Source organism: Microtus oregoni, unplaced genomic scaffold (assembly GCF_018167655.1).
Source record: "Microtus oregoni isolate MIOR12 unplaced genomic scaffold, Mior012 000001F_ref0000356, whole genome shotgun sequence".
Taxonomy (NCBI): Eukaryota; Metazoa; Chordata; class Mammalia; order Rodentia; family Cricetidae; genus Microtus; species Microtus oregoni.
The window spans coordinates 84,580,624-84,607,943 of record NW_024543060.1 but is presented as its reverse complement, the minus strand read 5'-3'; the positions used below and the strand labels follow the sequence as shown (position 1 = coordinate 84,607,943).

Here is a 27,320-nt window from a genome sequence, read left to right as displayed (position 1 = left end):
AAAAGCTGCCAAAACGAGCTAGAGACACCTGTGGCTGGGCCGGGGGAGGAACGGGAATACCGAGAATATGGCCTGTCCCAGGCGGGGAGGAACGGTGAAGTCTGCCCTAGATAAGAGCCAAGGCAGCCCATATCTGAATTCTCGGGAACTAGAGACCTTGTCCCGACCTGAACTCGGCCACATTCAAACTGACCAATGAAAACCCTGTAACTATGCTTCTCGCTTCTGTACCACGCTTTTTGCTCCCCAAAACATATATAAACCCATTACCCTGACCTGGAGGGGCGCAAGTCCTCTGAGAGACTTTGTCGCCCCAGGTACCTGTGTATCTGAATAAACCTCTTGCTGTTTGCATCCGTACAAGTGGTCTCGCTGTTCCTTGGGAAGGGTCTCCCCAGAGGAAAGACACTCTTGGAGGGTCTTTCATTTTGAGTGCTGGCATTAAAGGTGTGTACCACCACTGCCTGACCTCTGAGACTAACTAATGGCTTAGCTCTGTACTCTGATCTTCAGGCAAACTTTGTTAGATTACAGACAAAATATTACGACAGTGTGTGCTGTTGAAGTGGTTAAGGCCTTCACACACGTGTGCACATCTGTTCACAGGAACCTACACACTAAATGAAAATTTAAAAGTCAAACAGTGCTCCCAGAACTTAGCTGTTATCCATGCAAATGTCTGAGCTGAAACTTGAAGCCTACAAAAGAGCCAGCTAGGAAGATGATCTGAGAGAAGCCAGAGGCAGTTCATACTTCTCTTGCTTAAAAACCAAAATAAAAAAAAATCTTGAAATGCTTGAGGGAGAAAACAAGATGGCTAAAGCTTGAAGACAGGGTTGGAGGGTGGGGGCAGTCATAGAAACATGAAGCAAGAAGAAGGAATCGGGATTAGTAGTTGTATTCTATGGGTTAGAAGCTGTATTCTAAGAGTTATGGGAAGCCATTGGGAACTAAAGCGAGCGTGGTAAATTATGCTGTTATTTGTGTGGGTATTTGCTGTGCACTTGGTGCCAGAAAGGGGGGTACGAGGCCAGATCCCCTGGAACTGGAGTTGCAGATGGTGGTGAACCCCCTTGTGGGTTCTGAGACTTGAACCTGGGTCTTCTGGAAGAGCAGCCAGCGCTCTTCACGGCAGAGCCGGCCATCTCTCTGGCTATCACCGTCTGATTTCTAAGTTCAAAAGATCATTCTTGCCAGTCTGTAAAAAGTAGAAGCAGAGGACTTGGCTAGAAAGTTACTGTTTAGGTGGGCGGGAAAAGATGGTGGCTCTTCTAGGTTCATGTCTGTTGCTGTGACAAATGCCTCAACAAGAAGCTACATAGAAGAGAAATGCGTATATTTGGTTTTCCAGGTTATGGCCCATTATTGCAAGGAAGTTAAGGCATGAGCTTAAGTCATCTCATCCACAGCCTAGTGGAGGAAATAAAGACTGGGATCCTTGATTGCTTACTCTTCTTTGCTTGACTCAATTTCTTATACAGTTCAGGTCCCGGCCTAGGGAATGGTGAGAATGGTGATGACCACAGTGGGCTGGGTCATCTTTCTATACCAACTAGCAATCAAGCCAATCCCCCACAGACATGCTCACAGAACTGACCTGATCCAGACAATCCCTTAGTAACACTGGACATCTGTTTGTCCAACACTAGGACTCCAAGACAGCATCCGCTGCGCCACCGAGGAGAAGAAACCTACGGAAATTCAACCGGGAGAGCTGCCAAGCTGGATATCGATGCTACACATTGCCCCTAAAGGTATTGTCAGAGCAGTTCAGAGAGGCTATGACCAGTACTACAGGTACATGGAGCATGACCAAGCTTAGCATGGTGTCTGAGGAGAACTGCAGAGGGGTCAGTGTGGGGCGCTTACGGCTGCTTGTGTAGCTCCCATCTGTGAAACATTCAGTGAAGGCCGAATCTTTCTGCATGCCGAGAGCTAATGCTGTTGGCAGTTAAAAACCCAACCATCCCAGTGGCCTCCACTACAAGTCGGGACGGTGGAAGTGAAAAGTAGATGAGCAACAAATCTTGTGGCTGAATATGATGGAACTTATTCGTATGTTCACAATGAAATGGAGGGGGAAATGAGAATTCGTAGCTTGAACTTCAAGATTCTAGGTTAGGGAGCAGTGATGTTTACTGAGACAGGAGAAATGGAAAGACAAAATTATGTTAGGCTTTTTACCTTCCAAAGACCTTTCAAAGTGTGTGCTGAGCAAGCAGTGAATCTGGAGTACCTGTGGGGTATCTGGACGTGAGGTGTACATGTGCAAATTATCATTTCATAAAAGGCATTGACAGCCACGAGAAAGGGAGGCCGCCTCTAGATAAAGAGGAGGGACTAGGCAAAGTATCTACTGATCGGGTGAAACAAAGGATCTAGCGAAATGTTTGGTTAGTAAAGGGGGGTATGGTGGGGGGCTCCGCAAAGGTGGAGAGCAGCTTAAGAAATGGCCAATTTTATTGAAGGCTGTGAGGAGGAGCTCTGGTGCGATTTTTGAGTAAACTGCTTTATCCACTTACAATCAATTTCCCTGTCTTAAAATGTGTGCAAAAATAGTGCTGTACTTACACAGTGTTGGGAATATTAAAAAACGTAAGGTATAGGATGTCCTATGTGACTGGCATAAGTGATAAATGGCAGTTATTATTAGTCTCTTGCTGTTGAGTTCTGAAATCAATAAGGCGGTATGTAAATATATCAGGGGAAATGTATATACATTTACAGGAGAAGTACTGAATAACAGGTCTAATTTTATCACATCTTGCAAATCATTCTTTAATGTTCCTTTGAGTCTTTGTTTCTTTTTAGCTCTCTGGAGTCAGGGCTTGAAATACAAGAATTCCTTCCTCTCCGGATAGTCAAAAGTTGCTATGACAACTGGCTGGAAATGAAAGCCCTCTATTTTATTTATCTGAGGATGACGTGTTTCGAGAGAGGCAAACACAATTGTCATAGATGTTGCCTTTAGAAGAGCAAAGGCAGGGGTCATGCTCCTTCCCATCTTGCCAGTATTCCTTTGTTTATACACATGCCTTTGTATCGTGTGTGTGTGTGTGTGTGTGTGTGTGTGTGTGTGTGTGTAGACAAAGTCTTACCCTTTATTTCTGGCTGGTCCTGAACCTAGGATCCTATTGCTTCACTTTTCAAAGTGGTGGAAATACAGGTGTGTGCCACCATACCTGATTTCTTTCATGCTTTTAATAATTACTGAGGTCTCTGATTCTATAGTCTGTCTTAAAATTTTTATTATAAACTAAAACTTAACTAGTAAAAGTTAATAAAAAAGCTGGACAGTGGTGGCATACATCTTTAATTCCAGCACTTGGGAAGTAGAGACAGTCAGATCTCTGAGTTCAAAGCCAGCCTGGTCTACAGAATGAGTTCTAGGACATCCAGAGCTAGACAGAGACCCTGCCTCAAAAGAAAAAATAAAACAATCAAAAGTTAACAAAAATATTAATTCACTTTAAAGAGCTAGTTCCAGAACAGGTTCCAAAGCTCCCCTGTCTCAAACAAACAAACAAACAAACAAAACAAAACAAACAAAAAAACCAATAGTACTTTTGCTACATGTTAACTTAGAAAAACTATCTGTCAAAAATATGAGTGACATTCACTTTTTCTTTTCAACTCTGCTTTTCAGTAATTCAGTGTTTCAATATTTCATTTAGAAATTCTCTAGTAGCAAAGTTGGAGCTGTTGTTTTACAGGCATAATACTAAATAAACTATTTCCTTAATAGTTTTTTTGATAGCATGTATGTGAGAAATAGCCAGCCTGAAACTACATAGGTGTTTTTCCTGTTGTGCTTGCTACATATCAAGTAAGGTGCACTGCCTGCCATTTGAACAACTGTTTTTAGGTTGCATTTATAAATCTATGACTAATTCTCAAGACAGCAATCTATTGGCATAAATGTAAGTATTTAGAAGCCCCCACCCACCCACCAGCATCGAGGACCTTTTATAAGAGTTTAAGAAAAAAGCAACAGGGCAAGCAAACTGTAAATCTTGTCAGTTGCTAGGGGGAGGAGAATGGAGAAGAGGAAGAAAAGGATGCTTTTTTGAGTTAAGGTCCAAGAAAACAAGCATGCTCAGCAATGGAAGTCAGCAAGCCACTGCATGGTAGGTGATTCTAAGAGAAAGACTATCCAGTGTTGGGACAAGCATACTTCGAATTAAAATAGGCAGGCTGGCAGTGAAGGTCTACAAAGGACCTGTATCCTAATATCTGTTTTAATAGAAAACAGTTGAATGCTTGTATCTGATTCTGTGCTCAGTCTATTTTGGTATGTTCTGGTTAAAGTACAAAGTGAATCTGGCCCCCGACATGTATGTAATTGGAAAAGGGTGAATATTTTAACATCTGTTGGGACTGTTCTCTGAGCCAAGCAACCACCAGCTTTGGGAGTTTGGTTGGCTCCCCAGAGTGAGCTTGTCAGAATCATGGCTTAGTTTGTCCTTGGGACCTTATAAGGGATAGATGTTGCTTTTGTCTTCAGATGGGAAGGAATTTTAGAACAAAGTCTTCTCACGGAACTGGAGAGTGGTCTTTATACTACTCTTGCTAGGGGTAAGTTTTAAGGGAGTTTTGTCCCAGTGTAGAATCTGAAACTGTACCACACTGTAACATCTGTTTATGTAGCTTGCCCTTTGGATAGCTGTCATCCCTGCATGACATTGTAATCTTACCTATTGTTTACAGATCCTCCAACAGCCCGTCATATTTGATTGCATCAGAAGGTACCTACTAGTGGGCTCTGAGGTAGAATGCTGGCCTCAGATGCATAAAACCCCCGAGTCCCGTCCTAGCACCACAAAACAAACAACAGTTACATTCACAACTATTAGTACTTATTTCACTACAAAAAAAAAACCTTTAAATATTGGTATGTAGTTAAGCTCATGATGGTTGATAAGAGTTCCTTAAAAATTCTAGTTTCCATATGAAAACTCAAATTTTATCATTGGGAATAAATATCAGCTGTTTTCTTTGAAGTGGTTATTTTTCAGGAAATAATTACCAATACCCCAGACCAAGCAACAGCTGCTTGCCAGCACTCGTTCAGGTGACACTAGGGTTCTGGTGGTTAGTCCGCCAGCTCAGTTACACAGGGGCGTTCCCTCTAGTCCACTGTTACACTTGCTGTCTGTGCGCACACAGCTGAAGTGGTGTTTGCAGCCGCCCAGTGGTGGTGCACGCCTTAATCCCAGCACTTGGAAGGCAAAGGCAGGCAGATCTATGTGAGTTCCAGGCTAGCCTGGTCTACAGAGCAAGTTTCAGGAAAGGTTCCAAAACTATGACAAAAAAAAAAAATGAAAGAAATAAAAGATAAAAGAAGTGATGTTTGCTTTTAAACAGCATCAACACCAGTCAGGAGTGACTTAAAAACTTGAGTTTTGTGCATAGCCATAGATATGGACCTATTTGCAATCTTCTACATGTTGACATTTAGTTATGGCAGTATCATTTGTTGAAGAGGCTTTTTTCCATTGCACCGTTTTAGCTTCTTCATAAAAAATCAGGTGTTCATAAATGAATGGATTAATATCAGGGTCTTCAATTCAATTTCATTGGTCCATGTGTCTGTTTTTATGCCACTACCAAGCTGTTTTTATTACGATAGCTCTATGGTAGAGTTTGAAGTCAGGGATGGTGATGTCACCAGAAATTCCTTTATTGTACAGGATTGTTTTAGCTATTCTGGGTTCTCTATTTTTCCATTTGAAATTGAGTATTGTTCTTTCAAGGTCTGTGAAGGAATTGTTTTGGGATTTTGATGGTGATCGCATTGAATCTGTAGATTGCTTTAGGTAAGATTGTCATTTTTATTATGTTGATCCCATGTATCTAGAGCATAGGGGATCTTTCCATTTTCTGATATATTCTTCAATTTCTTTCTTCAGAGACTTAAAGTTCTTGTCATAGAGGTCTTTCACTTGTTTGGTTAGAGTTACTCCTAAGATATTTTCTATTTGTGGCTATTGTACAGGGTGAGGTTTCTTTGATTTCTTTCTCATCCCATTTATTATTTGTGTATAGGAGGGCTACTGATTTGAGTTAATCTTGTATCCCCCTATATTGCTGAAGGTGTTATAGCTTAGGTTGTTCCCTGTATCCCTGCTCTCTCCAAGACCTTTATTATGAAGGGGTATTAGATTTTTTCAAAGGCTTTTCCTCCATTTAATTTTATGTTGACTGTCGGCTTGCTGTATGTTGACTGTCGGCTTGCTGTATGTTGACTGTCGGCTTGCTGTATGTTGCTTTTATTATGCTTAAGTATATTCCCTATATCCCTGCTCTCTCTAAGACCTTTATTATGAAGGGGTATTGGATTTTTTTCAAGGGCTTTTTCAGCATCTAATGAGATGATCATGTGGATTTTTTCTTTCAGATTGTTTACTTTTTATTTTTTAAATATTTATTTATTATGTATACAATGTTCTGTCTATATGTATGCCTGTAGGCCAGAAGAGGGCACCAGACCTCATTACAGATGGTTGTGAGCCACCATGTGGTTGTTGGGAAATGAACTCAGGACCTTTGGAAGAGCAGGCAATGCTCTTAACTGCTGAGCCATCTCTCCAGCCCCCCTTTCAGATTGTTTATATTGCGGATTACATTGACAGATTTCCAAATGTTGAATCAATCCTGCATCTCTGGGATGAAGCCTTCTTGGTCATGTTGGATGATTTTTTTTTTATGCGTTGTTGAATTCAGTTTGCCAGTATTTTACTCATATTTTTGCATCAATGTTCAAAAGGGAGACTTGTAACTCTTTGTTGTATCTCTGTGTGGTTTGGGTATCAGGGTAACTGTAACTCATAAAAGGAGTTTGGCAATGTTTCTTCTGTTTCTATTGTGTGGAACAATTTGAGGAGAATTGGTATTAACTCTTCTATAAAATTTTAGTAGAGTTCTTTGCAGAAGGCATCTGGTCCTGGGCTTTTTTTGGTTGGGAGATTTTTAATGACTGCTTCTATTTTCATAGGGGTTATAGATCTATTTAAATTGTTTATCTGGTCTTAATTTAATTTTGGTATGTGGTACCTATTCAGAATATTGTCTGTTTCTTTTAAAATTTCCAATTTTGTGTAGTACAGGGTTTTGAAGTGCAACCTGATGATTTTCTTCCAATTTTTAATTTTTATTTTCTTCTATTTCTTTAAGGGAATTTTTTATTTTCTCTTTAAAGGTCTCTATCATCTTCATAAAGTTATTTTTAATGCTATTTTCTTCTGTTTCTTCTGCATTGGGATATTCAGGTCTTGCTGTTGTAGAAACAGCAGGTTCTGATGGTGGCATATTGCTGTTTGTTGAATGTATTCTTGCACTGGCATCTACACACTTCTTCCTCCAATCGGTGCAGGCAGTGTCTGCACCTCTTGTTACAATTGGTACAGTCAATGTCTTTGTCTCAGGAAGCCATTGAGGACACTGATGGGTTTTGTGGGCAGAGTGGGACTTGTAGATTACAGGGTCCAATGGGAGGGGTACAGCAGCCTACCTACAGGAGCCTTGCTTTGTGAGCAGCTGGTGCAGCTGACAAGGGTGGGGAAAGGGGCCTGGGCTTAGGGCCTAGAGGCTGAGCTGTCCAGCTGGGAGGCTAGTCACTCACCTCTTGGTTCTACCAGTGCTGTTGCTGTCCTTAAAGTCTGTATTTGTAAAGAAAGCAGTCAACAAGTGTCTGTAAAACAGCTGGAATAGATCTGTACCTTGGAGACATTGCAAAAGTTAGGGCTTTGAGTCAGCCTGATAAAAAACATCTTAAGTCTACACTTAGAAGACAATCAAAGGAAATTTAAAATCTTGAGGGCTCTATCAGTTTATCCAAACATTTTATTAATATTAAAATGCGAAACCTTTGAAATCTCAGAGAAACACAACCAGAAAAACCCATGATAAATGACTCTTAACATAGCTAGACCAAGCCAATTTTATGGTATGAACCAATTTGATTATTATCTTTTTAAACATTATTAGAAAATATATTTTACCAGAGACAGGAATAGTTATTATTGAGAACAGTCATTGTATGTTCCTTTAATGAAAAGTTACATCTGAAACCTGTTTTTTTTTTTAATATGAAGCTTGTGAGCAAGGCAAACCTGTTTGTCTTTTTTTTTTTTTTTTTTTTTTTTTTTTTTTATAACAAGATTGCCTAGCTGACAAAGCTACATTCTCAGTGATCTGAGAAGGATTAACCAAAATGGCAGAGGGGTTAGTTCATAGTCTTTACCTATACAGACATCCCAGGCTCCTATAGACTCTGTGACAATGAGGGCAGAGTTATCAGGACAGCAGCCTTGGCTGCCAGGCCCAGGGGATGAGAGGCTTTCCTGTGGAGAAGGAATATGGGGAGATCAACCTCAATTGTCTAGGCAAAGGGGGGCATCAACTCTCCAGTGTCCTGCTTGTCCACAGTTTGGGCTGAGCCTTGAGAGAAGGCAGATATTGGGGCAGTTTCCCCTAGTGGTCAGCTGGTTAGCATTACCATTGTCCAGGTGGAGTTGTCTATTGTTGTGTCTGCTGACATTTTGGAGATCTTGGGAATCATTGATATGATCTGAGAGTCTCTGTCATATAAGTTTAAATGTCTTAAATGCCATATTCAGCAAATTTCTGACGGTTTGTGGACTTGAGCCAAACAACTCCTGTTTTTAGTTTGTTTTAGGTTATACCTTGAAAACCTACAAGAGGCTAGATAAATTTTTCCTGTACTTGATTACATTAGTCCTTAGCATGACTTATAAGTATAGTTCTGAACATCTTAAGACTTAATCATCTTTAACAGTTCATAATAAAAATAATTTTTGAATTGAAGTTCTTTTTAGTATTAAAATAAGACTTCTAACTCATAAACATAGTCTACAAACAGACTGGGAATATTCCTGATCCTTATATGGTGTATCATTATAGGAACAAGAGTTTTCTCATTTGACTCAGTTTACCAAAATAGTCATAGCTTAACAATGCTGGCAAAAACAAGGAGGTTAGGCATATATCTTTAAGCCAGTTTTTGTAAACTTGAATATATCTTAAGAGAGACATTCTTAGCCAGGCACTGGTGGTGCATGCCTTTAATCCCAGCACTCTGGAGGCAGACAGGTGGATCTCCATGAGTTCGTGGCCAGCCTGGTCTAAAGAGCAAGGTCCAGGACAGACTCCACAATACTACAAAGAAACCCTGTCTCAAAAACAAATGAACAATACAAAAAAAAAGAAAGAAAAGAAAGAAAAGAGACATTCTTTAGGCCAGTGGTTTTTAATTTTTTGTTGTGCATTGTTATGCAAGCATTTGACAAGCAGGTGACTCTAGGCTACTCCTGTAAAAAGATCTTTTGACCCCTAGAGTCTTGAGGTTGAAAAACTGCTTCAAGTTGTTTGTCAGTCTGCTTAAGGTCACTGTCTTATTGCATCATGATATAGAAATATCCCAGTTTTCGGTGCTTAGCAGTTGTGACCCTAACTTCAGTTGGCCAGTGACTACACTGGGTGTTTGGGATTCCAGTTTAGTATTGAGCCTTTCTCAGGGTGAGCCTTTAAACATAAAAACCATATTTTGGGGTTGACATATTTCAATTGACAGAAACAGTCAGAAGCAGAACTAAAGGGGTTAAAAAGCAACATTAGCACATGTGAATATTTGCCAAGAACTGTGGACACTGATGGATTAGATCTCAGTTTTAAGGCAACCTATGTAGCCTTCTGATTATTAAGCTTGCATTAAAGTTTTGAGTTAACCTTTTTGTTACAAATATTACGGATTTTTAACTATGTCCAATAAATTTATAAACCAATAATTCCTTGGCTGCACTTCTTTAGCTCTTCCTGTCTGCCAATTTGACCCCAGACATGGAGACTTTTAAAGCCAGTCTGGATCTGAAAAACGGTGAGCCATAACCCAGTTCCAGAGCCAGCAATTTAATAAACAGAACAGTACAAAGCAGTTTTAATATTATCTATACCCAGCTGACATTTGAATCCCTATTACATTAGCTTTAATGGCGAGAACACCCAGAGATTAAATTCTGAGCCCGGGATGGCTGGCTGCAACAGTAACAGTTGAGCTGTAGCTGAGACACACAGAACACAGTAAGCTCATGCATTTAAGACCGGTCAGACATGAACATGCAGTGGCCACATTTATGCCAGATGTTTTTTTTTTTAAACTTTTGTCAGCTATAATTTTAAGGAGGGGTACCTTGTTACCCATTGACTCCAATTTTCACGGGCACTGGAGAAAGCTGCCTACAAGCCCAAGTTCTGCCTTCTGCAACCACATGTGGTCATTGAGTTATTTCAGGTTGCCGTCCTGGGCAGCGGTGATACTTGGTTTAAAGGGGTTGTGGGTGCAGTGCTCCTATAGCAGAGCCAACTTGTCAGCTTTTGAATGTGAAACACTGAGCAACAATTAAGCAACTAAAGAAAACTATAGACAGACAGACAGACAGACAGACTTGGACAGACTGCTGCTCCAAGGACAACTTCTGAAAATGGTCAAGAATCAGAGTCAAGGGTGTGGGAGCACTTGGCTTCTGTCCCATAATGCCAGTCTTAAGTGTCAGACACAAAAGCAAACAAAAGAATGTAGATTCCACTGGACCCCTGGAGGAAACATTGATCCCTTCTGGTCAACGCGAGGAAAAACTGAAACTCGGAAGATGGCTTGTCGCTGACTGACAGAGCATGACTCCGCCTTGTCTATGCTGAGATGCCAGAGGGATCCAAGATCAAATCCTGTACGGAAAGGTCCTGGAACATCTCCCAGTTCCCCAGCCTGTGGTCTTCCAGTGTATCCACCAAGACCTGTGCAGGTAGTTTAGAAATGGGCCCTGTCAAAGTACAAGACAAAGTGAAACCAAACGAAACAGACAGACACTTACTGACCAGTCAAAAGCTCCAGGGGTCTCAGGGGTCCTGGTGGATCTGGGGGATCCTAGACAAGCCCCCCAAAGATGACCAGCAGTCTGAGTTCATATGCAAAAGCAAATTGCCTTTATTGCAAGCTCAAGCTCGGACTCTGCCCTGTTTTGATGCAGCGATTGGATCAGAGAGCCCTGAGCTCAGCTGTGTTAGGGTTTTTAAGGAGTAAAGGATTGGGCGAGGGCAGGGGATTGTGTATTCAGATGGAGTTGAACTGCTGATGGGGCAGGAGGGGAGCAGCAGTCTTATCAAACAGAGATTTGTACTGACGTTGCTGTAAGGAAATTGGCAACCTCTATATAAGTTATGTAAGCTATTCTTAATGTTCTGAAGCATCTCGTACTTGTTTGTCTCAGTTTTGATTGGTGCCCCGCAGGGTACAATTTGTGTTTTTTTTCCTGGTTATTATAAGGGTGAGGCCCAGTCCCAGTATTGTTAGCCTGCAGCCTGTTATGGCTGCACTGATATCAAGCCTCCTCAATATCAAGTGGCATCTAGATATATTTCAAAAAATTTAACCACATATCACAATGTCCTGTGAGGACAGTTTGTAATTCCTTAATGTCAAATATTAAGATTTTTTTTCTTTTTTTAGGTATTTTTAATGTTGCAGATCAAATCCATAATTTCACACGTGTTGTTTGCGATTTTTAAAATAGTTTATTTGACTCAGTGTCTATAGGGTTTGCATATTACATTAGGTTGATTTTTCTTCCTTGGAGAACAGACTAAGCTGGGCCATGGTGGTGCACGCCTTTAATCCCAGCATTTAGGAGGCAGAGGCAGATAGATCTCTTGACTTAGAGGCCAGCCTGGTTACCAGAGCTAGTTCGAGGATAGCCACAGTTGTCACAGAGAAACTCTGTCTCGAAAAAAAAGAGAGCACGTAAGCAGACTTTAAAACCAGGCTGTTTTACCTGGAAGCTATCCAATTTGGCTTGATGTTTCATTTTTGAGATACAACTATCACTTTAAAACAATCTCCTGCCATTGATGTTCTTGAGGAACTGGACCGTTTGTCAATTTCCCACATTCAGGATTTGTTAATTTGTGACCCCATGTATTATTTTGTCATTCTCCTCCTTATATTGATTGTGACTGTTAAATCAAGAGCCTTCATCTATGGGTTTGATGGGGAGGAAGCAAGAGTATTTCACAAAGAGACCTATGGCCTTCTTATCACAGCAAAAGTCATTTTTATGTTTCTTTTTGTATGTGTTGTTTTGTTGTTTCTTGTTAATATTGATTGGTAGTGTCAAGTGTTTGATGGTATAATCATCTGTATGGACCTTCTCATTAGCCCTTGGTGATCAGAGGGAATGAAGTGAGGAGAGAGGTATATAATAAATGGAGCTGTAAGAGAAAACACAAGGGGTAAAGACTTTTTTTTATTATATTGTAATCCAATATAATGGGTTCACATATTGTTAAGTGCAAGCCAAAATAAGCACAGTCAATATATAAAAAAAGGAGTAGAGAAAGATTACTTGCAATAGACAAGAGAGAGCACAGGTGTTCTTCCCAAACAAAGCTCTTCCAACAGAGACAGCATGGGAATTTTATTCAGAGAGCCTATACAAACTCAAGTCAGGGGTGATCCAATACTAGGCATGCTCAGTTAAGGAGTACATTCCTGAGCAAGCTCAGTGAAATCTCACAATTTACAAAGAAGATACAGTAGACACATTCTGAAGCATGGTTAGCTCAAACTGATCAACTGACATGCCTCAAGGAATGCTCTGCTTATGCCATAAAATTTCAGTGGCAAGAAAACAAAGAATGCCCCAAAGGTGCATTCACTTATAGGGTTTTGTCCCTAAAGGTACCTGTCTTGCTTAGTGGCTAATGACATAATTCGCTCTGACTAGAACATTCATCGTGAAGAGAAACAGAAAAATCGAACAAAGGATTCTATCAGTTGGTGTTAGGCAAGCTTTTGTCATGGCCTGCTCTAGAACTGTCTAGAACTACAACAACATATGAGCAGCCATGTTTTCACAGGAGGCTACAAATGAGCCAAAACAAATTCCCAGTTACAAAAGCCAACCCATACCTATCTTTCTCTGAAGAACCTGCACGCGACAGAACTATACTGTGTGCCCAATATGGTAGTATTACTTGAGACCAATCAGACACCTGGTAGCATGTCAATAGCATGGACTTTTCCAATTTTGGAGTGGCTAGTGGTCCATCCTGACAGGGATGAGGACTTATTCTGACTAGAACATTCATCGTGAAGAGAAACAGAAAAATCGAACAAAGGATTCTATCAGTTGGTGTTAGGCAAGCTTTTGTCATGGCCTGCTCTAGAACTGTCTAGAACTACAACAACATATGAGCAGCCATGTTTTCACAGGAGGCTACAAATGAGCCAAAACAAATTCCCAGTTACAAAAGCCAACCCATACCTATCTTTTGCTGCTCTGCCTTGCAGGGCCTTAGCCTATATTATTGCTAGCCAGGGCCTTAAAGATCTAATTTAATTGAGCATCCAAACAAGGATAAGTAAAAAGATATATGTGAACTCCTGACAAGAGAAGCAACAGGGCCATCCAGTCTGATAGAACACCAGGCAACCCACTGAAGGTGTTAGGGATGAGGAGAGATGTCTCCTCCCACATTCCCTCCAATGTCAAGTGCAGCAGCAGCCTCAGTTCTTGTGTTCCACAAGGAAAGAGACTGACATAGAGCTCAAGCAGAGTGAACGAGCTGCCAGGGTTTACTTCAGCAGGTGAGAAGGCAAAGAGGGGAGGGTGGTCTGAGCCACGTGCCAGTGGCAAAGGGATACCTCTAGCATCTGGACTTTGACCACCAGTTTTCCTTCCCTTGTCCATCCTTGGCGGAGTATGAGAAGGTGTCCTTTCTAACAAGAAGCTTTCCTAGAAGCCATTACCCACAATTCAGTCTGTTACAATTAGATGCATGCTTATCTATGACTGTGTAACTATCTATAAAGTGTAGATGTTTACTAAGGAAAGGGCAATGATGTCTCACACATGCTCCTGCAAGGGTGGAGGTGGGGCTCCTGGGGCCAGCTGAAACATCTAGAGCCAGATTTTGTTCTTCCCAGAGTTCTGCACTTTCTCTTCTCTGGGCAATTTGGCTATTTCATACCCAGTTGCAAACCTTCTTATTTACCTTCCTCAGTGTTCCTGACCTTGCTGTTCAACCCTAAAATTCATCTCGACCCTAACATTCGTTTCCAATGTAATAATGGTTTAGCTGAAGTGCCAGCTCAGAAGCAGGATTTCATAAGGATTAAGCGCCATCCTTTAAGAAACAGTACGTACACTAACACAGAGAGACCTATAAGGTATTGTTCCTACTAAGAAGAACAAAGCAGAGGAAGCAGAAGTGACCCCACTGACTTGTTAGGGGACACTGCTTCCTGTTCCTATAACCCTTTACTCTGAAGGCTTCCAAATGGGTGAATTTCTGTCAGGGAACAACAACAAGAGTCCCATTAGACCATAAGTTATGGCTACTGTTTGGCCATTTGGAACTCTGGGAACAGTTATGAACAGGCAAGGATTTCCTATCTTGGCAGTGGTAACTGAGCTAGATCAATAAGAAATCAAAATGCTACAAGGCAGAGAAAAACACATAGGTGATCAATCTGGGAACATTTTGATTCAAAATTGTAACCGTGGGAGGACATGCGCAGCAATTCCAGAATGAGATATAGTTACCAGCACACATTTTCCATCAGGAATAAAGATCTGGGTCATACGAGGTAAGCCCTTAGGCTTATCAAAAGCACAACTAAAGGGAAATCGAATCCGACAGACAATGAAGAATGATGAGCAGTACTTGCAGCCGAAGCCCACTGAGTGACAGGAACTGCAGTTTGCCTTCATAAAAGACATTCTCAAGAGGATAGACCCATGGGGATCATGGCGGAGCAGCTTCCCCCACATGATGATTTAAGAGCGCCCCTGCTCAAATGACACCAATGAAAAGCAGGACTGTAGAGACCATGAAGAAGACAAGACATGCGGATACAAATGCTTGTGAAGGTACAGCAGGAACTGATATGCATGAAGATAAAGTAGACGACGAAGATGAAAGCCCTGAGTAGGAATTCTGGATAAATTGTTTCCAGAAGGGTTAGAGAAATGACTCAGCCAGTGAAGTGCTCCGCTGCCATGACAACAGCCCCAGTACTGAGAGGGCGGAGACAGGCAGATCCCTGAGTCTCACTGGCCAGCCAGCCTATCTGAGCTGATGGATTACAGGTTCAGTGAGAGACCTTGCTCCAAAGCATAAACTGAAGAACAGATGAATGGAAACGCCCAAGGTCAATCTCTGTCCTCCACACCCATGTGCACATAAGTGCAGACATACACACATGAGCAGGTACACATACCACACACGTAAGTATTTCCAGCAGAAACTAATAATGGCATGGTTCATGTGCAAAGATCAAGACATAAAATAAAAACAATACTGAAAATTCCATGAAAGCCGGCAGTGCTGAGAAGCAACTACTGGGCAATAGCAAACTAGGAAAGCATTTCTTAATGCTAATGTAAACTTTCCTACCATAAAAATGTGAAAAATTCTGCCAAAAAAACAACAGACCCAACCAACCAACCAACCAACCAACCAACCAAAAAACCACACACACACACACACACACACACACACACACACACACACACCTCAGCAAAGAGTTTAAGACTAGCCACTAAAACTATGGCTAGCTGTGATGGTAAACCGTGAACTTGAATCACACTGACAATGAAATGTGACCCCAAAGCCTGGATAGGAAAACCCAGGGGTGGGTTGATGGCAAGGCTACCAAGTCTGGAGGCTGAGACACTTCTCTAAGTTCTGATGTATCTCCCCTGCTTACCATAAACAAAACTTAAAAGATGTGCTGAAATTTCCCCCACAAGTTTCCAAGTGACTTCTGAGGTCAAAAGAAGGAAAATCTTGTAAGTCAATCAGAAATGTGAACATTGGTGCAGGTAGTTCCCTCATCTTGTTTTCCAGGCTGGAACTGAACTCCTGAATTTTGATCTCCCAAAATTTCTTATTCTGTATCCAACATCCTGGTTGAAAAGAAAAAAAAATATAAAAGGGAAAAACATCAAAACAGTCACCTTGGCACACACAAACTATTTTAGTATTATTTACAGTATACACACCAGAGAGAGAGAGAGAGAGAGAGAGAGACAGACACATACACACACAGGAGAGAGAGAGAGAGAGAGAGAGAGAGAGAGAGAGAGAGAGCAAACTGAGGACTATAGTTAGCCAACAGTCTTCCAAGTGTTGTATCTTGGGGATTCATCATTTAAGCTCTGAGCTGTAAACTTCCCTGGATTTTTCCCCACCAATGGCTGAGCACAGCCATGTCTGTTCAAAACTGGAACCTCTCAAGTTATTTCCTGCACTTTGGAGTCTTATTGCCATGGCCAAGACTTTCTTGGAGCTCTATTGCAGAGCCTACACCAGCCTTGAAGGCTCTCTTTGTCTACTTTCTCCCTTGAATTTTAAACCCCAATTCTTTTTTTTTTTTTTTTTTTGGTTTTTCGAGACAGGGTTTCTCTGTGGTTTTGGAGCCTGTCCTGGAACTAGCTCTTGTAGACCAGGCTGGTCTCGAACTCACAGAGATCCGCCTGCCTCTGCCTCCCGAGTGCTGGGATTAAAGGCGTGCGCCACCTAAACCCCAATTCTTTTAATCAATGCCTACTTCTATCTTGCTTACTTCTCTCAGACTCAGACTAAGTTTTGTACTGCAGGATGTCCTGTATTCCTGGGGCCTCCTAAATTGCTATCTCATTAGTCCCTAATTTTTAGGCAATATCTAGTTTATAAAACACTTCTTTTGAGAACAACTCAGAGTATGATTATTAAGATCACAAAATTTTACTTATAGATTAAAAAATGAGAGAAGCTTGATCACTTCTTTTTTCCTTATTCTCAGTTATTTTTTTCTATTCTATTTCTATTCTCTTCTAGCCTAATTCCTGACTCTGTATGGAAACGAATAGCTTTATAAGTTATATAAGGTTGTAAGTATCAAAGAGGCTGTACAGCTTCAGAATTCAGAGAAAAAAATTAGAAAGCAATCATCTTCTCAATGGTAAACATGGAAAAAATCAGCACATAGTGGATGGAGACATTTATATAAATAACCTACCCTTTGAACTCTTTGTGAGTATAATGTTTTGAGTCACAGTGTTTTCCACGTTTAGTCCAGGAAGACGCTCTTTGAAAATGGAGGTGCTACGAAATAACCAATACTCTAGGTAGTATCATCTATAAAAGTGAACACTGTAGTTAGACATTTCTCTCTTGCCCACAAGTTCCCAAATAACCACTCAGAGGCTTAATATTACTTATAAATGCTCGGCCCGTAGCTCAGACTCATTACAAGCTAACTCTTACACTTAAATTAACCCATATTTATTTACTCTCTGCCACATGGCAGCACCTTTATTGGTATGGCACGTTCATCGCCTGGTGACTCCTCAGCCTCTGCTCTTATACTTTCCATCATCCTTAGTTAGATAACTCAGCCTATACTTCCTGACTGGCTACTGGCCAATCAGAGTGTTATTATACCAATACGAGTGACAAATCTTTACAGTGTACAAGAGAATCATTCCACAGCAAAGAACTTTGGCATATAGTTGTTTGATGGGTATGTAAAAGTGATTAATTTTTTTAAACCATGGTAAACACGATTATCTACTCTTTCAGAGAACTTGTTTGGAGTAAGCGTGTTGTTATAGAGAACATTACTCTCCAAGGGGACAAAAGTTGGGTTTGGGACAAGCCCTTTAGATATTACCATGATTTTTGGTCTTCCAAGGAGCCCCAGTACAGAAACAGATATTCAATGTATTTGTTTCAGGTTTTCATGGTCATGTGCTGTGAAAAACAGGGGTGTGTGTTAGGGGCAGTTCCTAAAATGCCTTCTGAGCATCAGTTGTGAAAACAGAGAAATCTGGTCTAGAGGAGAAAAAGAAAAAAAGGAGAGAAGGCGAATGAGAACCTAAGAGAAAGCATAACTACTCAAGAGAGTGTGGGGCTGGAGAGAGGGCTCAGCCATTAAAGGCTAGGCTTACAACCAAAACTATAAGAGAATATGGGAAGGAGAAGATAACAGATGAAGGAAAAATGTGTGTAGATTTTAAGACAAGTATCGTCTCATTTCCCACAAAGCTATAGAAAACAGAAGTCCCCCGCCCTTGATATTCCATAAAACAAGCTATTCCTCATGTATTATTTCTGTCCCTGGCACCAAACTATGAAATGTGGAAAGTAAAAAGTAATACTGCAATGCCTGCTCTGTTAAAAGACTTCTTATATCCCTCAGCATGCTATGTTTTGTTCAAACACTCCAAATGTCCTCCCTTTTTCTTATTTAGAATTTAAACTTGTAAAAAGATTTCCTTATTAGGTTTCTCAAGTCCTAATATTCCATGAATTAGTAACGTTGGTTGATAATACCAAAGCCTTTAATTTTATAGCATTTACCCCTATTGATCTTCCATAATAGACTGGCTCGTTTATTATTATTTGGGCACTTATTTTTTTTTTCTGCAGTTTGAATGTATTCCTCAATGTTATAGAGTGTTGTTCATCCAGTATTGGTTTCCAGATGCTTTAGTTTAAGAAAATTTATAGATGCTCAAACTCCTTTTAAAAAACATATTTTGTATGTAACATATGTCTCCTGTATCCTTTAAAATTAGACCCCCCCCCCTTTCTCTCCTTTCTTTTTGGCTTTTTGAGATGGAATTTCTCTCTGTATAGTCTTGGCTGTCCTGGAACTAGCTCTTGTAGCCCAGACTGGCCTCGAACTCACAGAGCTCTGTCTGCCTCTGCCACCCAAGTGCTGGGATTAAAGGCACGTGCCACCACTACCTGGTTCTAAAACCTGTATTATTTGTTACAGTTTGGATCTTAAATGCCCTCCTGAAAATTCTTTTGGTAAACAGTGACTTCCCAGTATGGTACCATTAGGAGGTGGTAGAGCCTTTTTAATGGGTAAGGCCTACTAGGAGGTCTTTATTATGGGCAGCATGCCCTTGAAGGGAATAGTGGAACACCACCGCCACTCCACTTCTTCTATTTCTCTTTCACTTCTGACCCATGAGTGGTTCTCATCCTTCCTGATACTTCAGTCCTTTAATATAGTGCCTCATGTTCTGGAACCAAAAAATTATTTTCGTTCCTACTTCATAACTGTAACTTTGCTACTGTTATTATAATTTTATTTATGTAATGTAGATATCTGTGTTTTCTGATGGTCTTAGGCGACCCCTGTGAAAGGGCCATTTAACCCATAGGTTGAGAATCAACTGCATTCCTTGCCATGGTGTGTTGCCTCACTAGTGGCCCCCAAAAGGCCAAATGATTATGTACAAAAATCCCAAACTACAAGACACAATACACTTTTTTCTAAATTGATCATCTCAAGTTTTTGTTATAAGCTGACACACATATAATGCCTACTATAATAGAAATACTATGTAATTAAGGAATGACAAAATTTTTTGGATGTACTCAGTACATCATAATTTTTTTTCTAGCTCTTAGATTCAGGGTTTCTCTGTGAAGCTCTGGATGTCCTAGAACTCGTTATGGAGACCAGGCTGGCCTCTAACTCAGGGCCTTGAACTCAGCCTGTCTCTGTCTGCCGGGATTAAAGGCTTGTTCCACCACATCTGGCCATAATGATCAAAAGGTCAGTGGTTGATATGACTGTGCTTATCATGTTCACCATGTGTAACGTTTTTTTAAATCAAAAGGTACTCACATGGGTTAAATTTAACGTACGTTTGAGCATATGAATGGGTCTCATTACAGCGTTTTCATACAGTGATGTGTGCGCCATTATGCTTTATTTGTACCTCTCCTTCAATGCCCATTTTCCTACTCTCCTTTTAAAATTAAAAGTGTGTGTGTTCGTGCATGAGTATGATGTGCATGTATGACACACATGCAAGGGTCAGAGGACAACTTGGTGGAGTCTGTTCTTTCCTTCCACTTTTTAGTCAGGTTCCCAGGATCAGACTCAGGCTTGTGCGGCAAGTGCTTTTACTGGTGAACTCATATTGCCAGCCTTCTCCTCCTCCTCTCTTGCTGGTCTCCTTCCTCCTCCAAATAATTTCCTTTCTGTTTTCATCAGACACAATCTTTTCAAATGGATGTTTTCCATCTCACAGAGTCCATGGATATCAACATATTGGCCCTGAGGGCTGACTCTTGTTTCATTTTCCTGAGAGCAGGAACACTAAGTGGTTTCCTAACTACTGGTCAAATTTCTCAGGTATCTTGATATCAGGAAGGGAGTGGCATTCCTAGCAGTAATTAGTGTTTCAATGAATCAAAAGGTGTCATTTCTATTAATACTTTTAAATATATAAGCTGTTGTGGCATAGTTAGTAATAAAATGCACATATCTTAGATATTCAGTTTGTGAGTTTTGAGAACTGCATTAAAAGTAACTTGACACAAAATATAGAATTGTTTATCATTAAGATTCTTTAGACTTTTTTTCTACTATGTTGCTGTGTCTTAAAGTCACCTTGAAATTTATAAACTTTTTCTTGGATTCCATTTGAACAGAACCAAATATCATGTACTCTGATGTGCTCAGCTTCTTGTATATAAAAAATATTTGTGAGATTTATCCATGTTGTTGAGTGTATAGACAAGCATGTTCCTTTTTTTAAAAAAATCTATTATGTATACAGTATTCTCAGTATTCTGTCTGCATGTATGCCTGCACACCAGAAGAGGGCACCAGACCTCATTACAGATGGTTTTGAGCCACCAGGTGGTTGCTGGGAATTGAACTCAGGACCTTTGGAAGAGCAGGCAGTGCTCTTAACCACTGAGCCATCTCTCCAGCCCAAGCATGTTCCTTTTATTGCTTACTTGTAGTCTAGTGTGTGACTGTATAATTTTCATGTTCCTGAGATAGGTGAGTGACTACTTTTTGAATAAGGCTGTCCTGAACATGTAGTATTCTTGTGAACTTGAATTTAATTTCAGTCAAGTAACTGAGATGAATGGCTCATGCATAGGTTAGACTGCTGTTTAAACTGTGAACGTTCACTAACGAATGTTGTCCTAACACCAGTGATGTGTGAGTTCCAGCTGCTTACATCGTTACTGACATTAGGGTTCAACAAGACCGACTGTAGCTCCTCAGTGTGTTAAGTGGAATCTACAGACATTCATTTCTCGTGACTAAAGATGAACTGAACAGTCTTCGTTTTATCAAGATACTCATAAAATTTATCCCTAATCATTTAAAATTTTAGGTTAATTTATTTATTTTTCATTTTTTTGAGCCAGGGTCTCATTTAGTCCAGGTTGTTTTCAAAATTTCTGTGTAGCGTAGCATGATCCTGAACTCCTGATTTTCCTGCTCCCACTTCTTGTGTGCTGTGATTTCAGAAGTATGTTTCATTATGTTTGCCCCTTAATTATTTTAAAATGTATGATACAGAAGAATGAAATGCATTCATAATGTTGCACTATAACCCATCTCCAGAACTCTTTTTTCATCCTGAACAACTGATATTTTGTACTCATTAAGTAGTAACTTCTGGTTTCTACCTTCCTCCAGAGTTGGCAGCTATTATTCTGTGATTTAAGTACCTAAGTGGAAACATAGATATTCTATTTATTATCTTTTTCTGACTGGTTATATTCTATTGCATGACTAGCTCCCATCCCCACAGTGAAACCATACTGTAGCATAGGTCAGAACATCCTTTCTTTGTAAGAGTAAACAGTGTTTTATTGATGAATGTTACCATGTTTCACTTAGTCATCCATGTGCAGACATTGTTTCCATGTTTTAGCTGTTTCGAATATTTTTGCTACAAACATAGATTTATCTCTAAGCCTCTGATCTCAACTGTTTTGGGTATATACTACAAGTGGAATACTAGATTTGGTAATTCTTAACTTTTTGTCGAACTGTAACCCTGGTTTTCAGAGTGGTTTTAAAACCTTGCCATCAATTCACAAGTTTCAATGTCTCCACATTCTCACCAGGATTTGTTACTTCCTGGGTTGTGTATTAGGCACTGATAATATTTTAACGAGTGTGCAATGGTGATTCAGTTTTGATATACATTTGATTCATGATACTGAGCATCTTTTTATGTGCCTATTTGCCATCACTGGAGAAATGCCTATGCATTCTGTACTCTTGCCCCCTTTTCAGAATGGGTCTCATCTTGCAGTCCAGTCAAGATCATATTCCTTCTGCTTCCACCATTACCACTTCCAGCTTTCTGTTTTGTACTGGGATTACAGGTATATACCTATGTTTATGTGCATGCTAGGCAAGACTCCACCAGGTAGCTACACCCCTAGTTCCAACCCTCAACTTTATTTTTATTTTAGCTTTTCAAGTCTCTGTTTATGCTCATGTGTGCTCAGGTACCTCAGGAGGCCAGGAGAGGACACAGGATTCTCCTGAGTTGGAATTACAGGCAGTTGTTGGCTGTCCGATGTGGTTGCTGGGAACTGAACACTGGTTCTCTATCAGAGCACTGAACCATTTCTCCAACTTCCCAGCCTTCAACTTCCCAGCATTGTTTTCGAGTTTAGTGCTTCACATACCTGGGTATCTTATAAATGATTTACAAATATTTTCTCCTAACTATGAGTCAGTTTTTACCATTGATAGTGTCTTTTATGCATGTGTATATGAGTGTATGCATATGTGTGGAGGTCAGAGAAGAACCCTGGGTGTTTGTGTGCAGTATTATATTGTTTTTGTTACTATGGCTCTGTGATATAATGTGAAATCAGGCACTGTCCTTTCTCTAGCCTTTTCCCCTTCAGGATTGCTTTGACTATCTGGGGTCTTTCATATGACCATATGAAGTTTTACAATTTTTTCCTCCCCTGCTATAGAAACTTTTGTGTTAATTCTATGCCTGATTTTAGTGGAAGCAGATTTCCTATTTCACCATTAAGTTTTCAAAAGATGATAACCATTCTACTTGAGGAAGTTCCCTTCTGTTCTTAGCTTGCTGAAACTTTCTAATGTTAATGAGTTTTGAATTTTGTAAAATATTTTTTCTGTATCTATTGGGACTATGGCTTTGTTCCATTAGTATTATGTTTCATTAATATTATTATATTCTTATATTATTAATCCTTGCCCTATATTAAATTTCATCATCTTTGGTCATGGTGTCTAATTTTCTTTCTTTCCTTCTCCCTTCCTCCCTTTCTCTCTCTCTCTCTCTCTCTCTCTCTCTCTCTCTCCTTCTCTTTCTCTCTCTCTCTTTTGGTTTTCGAGACAGGGTTTCCCTGTAGCTTTGAGGCCTGTCCCAGACCAGGCTGGCCTCAAACTCACAGAGATCCACCTGCCTCTGCCTCCCAAGTGCTGGGATTAAACGCGTGCGCCACTACTGCCTGGTGGTATCTCCTTTTCCTGGTACGTTTATAATTAAAAAATATGACTTGACTTTCATAAAACGATGCTTATGAATTAAAAATTCCAAACAAAGTTAAAACATCCAAATGATACAAATCACTGTCTCTCTTTCGTTTAGATTTTTGTACTTTTATATCAACATACATACATTCATATTCTGTACACTGTGATTTGTATTTTGCTTTTATTCTTGGGCAAATACAACCCATAGTCTATGGACATATGTAATGGAACGCTTAATGGGTCTAGTCTTCTACTGAATGAACACACCTCTCTTTTGCCAACTTTTATTATCAGCTGTTGAAAGTTATACTTGATCTTCTAAGAGTTATATGTCGGGAATGCTTTTCTTCTTGCAAATGATATAAATGTATTTTCTATGGCTATTTTCAATTTTATGAATATTAATTACAATCTTTGTTGTTTCATGCGGTTTATTTCATTCTTGGAAAAGGCCTCTTTCTAACTAACCTCAGGGTGATCAATACATTCACCTTTGAGTTCTATTTAAAAAAATGTTACTATTTTTAGTTATGTGTGTCTACACGTAGGTACGTGCACACGAGTGTAGGTGCTCACAGAGGTCAAAGGTGTCAGATTCCTCTGCAGCTGTAGTTACACACAGGTGTGAGCAGCAGGATCTGGGTTCTGGGAACCGAATTTGGGTCTGTTGGAAAAGTAGGAAGCGCTCTAAACCATCGAGCCATCTCAGCACAGATTTTCTACTATTTTTTGTAATGGTTTAATTTTTTTCTCTTTTTTCTTTTCTTTTTTTTTCTTTTTTTTTGGTTTTTCGAGGCAGGGTTTCTCCGTAGCTGTTGGTTCCTGTCCTGGAACTAGCTCTTGTAGACCAGGCTGGCCTCGAACTCCCAGAGATCCGCCTGCCTCTGCCTCCCGAGTGCTGGGATTAAAGGCGTGAGCCACCACCGCCTGGCTTAATTTTTTTCTTTTTTCTCTAAGTGTTCATGTAGCAAGTGTTCATGTGTGAGAGCTTTCCTTCCACTCGCTTTTCCTCCTAGTCATCTTTCCCACTTACCTGAGATTTCTAATGGATGGTTTCACTGGTTGCTACTGTTGATTTCAGGATCTGGGAAAACCGTAAAACATAATTGAATCCACACAACTCCGGGTTAAGGTCATTTATAAAGATGCTGCAGCACTGGTTCGGCAAGTTATTACTGTCAATGTCACATTCAGGATTTCCGGTTTCTCTATTCTGGTGGTGAATGTGTCTCCCACGTATCTAATTACAGAACACTATGCTTCTGATGCACCCCATCCCCCCATTTCAAAAACGCCACAGCTCTGTTGCCCTTGTTCTAGGAGGTCAGAGATACAAACGGAAGCTACGCTATTGGCACAGGACGCCTGTTTCTCTCACGGCGCTGGAAGCCTAGTTCATTTCAGACTTTAGGTAACAAATATTGTCAAAGGTGGCACCAAGTGTCAACTTCAGTTAACAGCTTGAAGACCAGGAGCTCACTGTCACTCCCTATGAGGAGGCGAGCCTACAGGAGGACACTGGGAAAGGAGGTCCTGACCTGACTTCCCTGGTGACAAGCTGGGGGCGACTCCGCACTTGCGGGATGAGTGCCAGAGCCCGAAAATCCGCCCAGCAGGCCGCCTGCCGGACAGAGGTGGCGCCGCGAGAGCACCGTCCTGGTCCTCAGAAAAAGGAGGTGTGACAAGGGCGGGAGGAGGGCAAGAGCGTCCCTCAACCCACCGGGCATCGGGCTTTGAGGTGAGACCTGCTCACGACACGAGTGTCCGGGGCGCGACCTGCCGATCCTCGGGCTCGCGGGCTTTCGATGCAGCCCACAGGGGACGTCCCAAAGCGGCGTCCTCACTTCGGCCACCGCAGCAGCCGTAGCCGCAGCCGTAGCCGCAGCCGGCGCAACCGTTTCTGCAGCCAGGGTCCCTCCACCAACGGCTCCGGCCCGGGGCGGCGCGCGGCGTCGATGACGTAGAACGGGGGCGGGACTTCCTGCTGGCGCGCCGTGGCGGCTCGGGACTAGGGCGGCTCGGCGGCGCCGAGTGGCGGGCTGCCGGGCTGAGGGGGCGGCGTGTCTGCCGAGGAGGCCGGGCCGCGGAGGAGGAGCCGGGCTTGCCGCCGCCGCCCTCTCGGCCCTTCGAGTTTCCCGGGCTACCTCAGCTGTCCCCAGCTTCCTCTTCAGCCCGCGGCGTGAGCGGTTGCCAGGACCGCCCCAGGCGTGGCGGGCTGGGCCGGACACCCCAGCCGTGGGACCCCCCGACTCCTCGGCCCCAATGCCTGGGCGAGCAGATTGGAGTGGCTGGCGGTGGTCGGAGCTGTTCCGGTGTCCCTCGGGGGCGAGCGCGGCCGTGTTCCTTGTGCAAGCTGCAAGGACTGAGTTTGGTAAGTAACCTCTCATTTTAGGTTTGGGTGGGACCCTGCAGCCCTCCTCCTCCACGTCCGCCCTTGAACCTCGGTTTTGTTTCCTGGTAAAAAAGGAGGAAGCGCGTGTTAGGAAGGCAGGCTGTGAGAGAGGAGCTCGGGATGCGGTCTTTCGAAGCACGTGGAACTCGTTACGGGGCTCTTTGGTGCACTGCGGCATGCTAGCCAGCTGAGTAACTGGCTTCATGTGAAGCACCTCCAGTTTAATTGGTGGTGGAGAAGCTACGCTGTCATTTTCCTTGTTCTTTAAGACAGTTGTGGTAGTGATGTGTGCAGGTGTTGTTGAGAGCTATATTAAGCGTGGTTTGGGCTTGATAACTTTGGCGAATCCTTAGTTCAATTTCTGACTATAATAAAAGGACACTTTGGCCTTTACTTAGTGTTTTAAGTCTTTGGCCACCTAATTGGCAAGCCACTTCCTTCTCAAAGATGTCTAGGATATAAGGATAAATTTCTTCCGAACTTTCTACTATATGACGAATTCATAATATCTTCCAACTGTTAGTATAAAGTACTAAATGAGGTCTAAAGAACTGAGTTGGTGGTTAAAGCTGTGCTTCTGTTGCCAAGCAACATCACCGTAAACAAGTCTGATTTCAACCAGAGCACAATTAAATGTGGCTTATTGATCGGAGTTCAGAGTTCGCTAGATTTATACTTTTAGCCTTTATGTGGACGTGGTAACATTTCTCATCTTTTGTATTTAGATTTGACTTCAAACCACTTTAATTAGAATTAGTAGAACGCTTTGATTTTTTTTTTGGCGTCACGTGACTCTTTGGAGCCTTGCAGATGGGTTTGAGTTGTTCTCTAGCTGTTACTTATTCCAGAATCTTCCCGGTAAGACCGGTGCTCACAGATTATTAGAGATGGGTTGATCGGGATATCAGAATTAGCCAGTAAGGGCTAGAGCTAAAGGGCCAAGCAGTGATTAAATGAATACAGTTTGTGTGTTATTTCGGGCATAAGCTAGCAGGCAGCTGGGGTGTTGGGGACGCAGCCCCGCTGCCCATATTACTACACATTTCTCTTTGAGTATTTCTTTTCTAAGGCGATAAAATCTGCAGACTGTCTTTAGTAATATTTTTAAATAACAGGATGATAACAGTTTAGAGTTACATGCACCATTTGAGAGATTGCAAGACACAAGTTTTTAAGCCTTGGGATTACAGTAGGCTCACTCTCTACTTGTTGAACCCTTAATGATATAACTTGTAAGGTAAATTAAGTTTTTTATTTAATTTACTTTTTAAAAGTGGTCTGTTTGGTGGGGAAAGTAATAAGAACTGGTCTAGCCTTGTAAGCAAGGCATACTTTGAATTGGCAATTTCTCCACCTCTGCCTCCTGAGTTGTGGGGCCGAATGCAGATGAGAACATAACTGCTTCAAGGTATGGTTGAGGAGAAGTATCATTGTAGATATGAGGGAGAGAACAGCCAGAGGCCTCAAAGAAGGGTTCAGAGTGAACATGGCAAGCGCAGCAGACCTGGCCTTGAGAGGGGAGAGCGAGAGGAAAGGGGTCCTGGAGTCTAGAGCAGAGCAGGAGAT

The 27,320-nt window shown here is 41.5% G+C and overlaps 1 protein-coding gene across 2 annotated transcripts in view; it reads left to right on the top strand.

Moving 5' to 3' along the window:
* The first annotated feature begins 1,676 nt into the window (after positions 1-1,676).
* The window catches only part of Cep83 (centrosomal protein 83), a 127,339-nt gene continuing 101,695 nt past the window's right edge, over positions 1,677-27,320 (top strand). The window contains exon 1 of one of the 2 annotated variants that reach the window (XM_041668149.1): positions 1,677-1,754. The gene's annotated coding sequence lies outside the window, so the exon portion shown is untranslated. Of the gene's footprint in view, positions 1,755-25,622; positions 25,734-27,320 lie in introns of those variants that run through there. The other variant, XM_041668145.1, reaches the window with a different exon arrangement.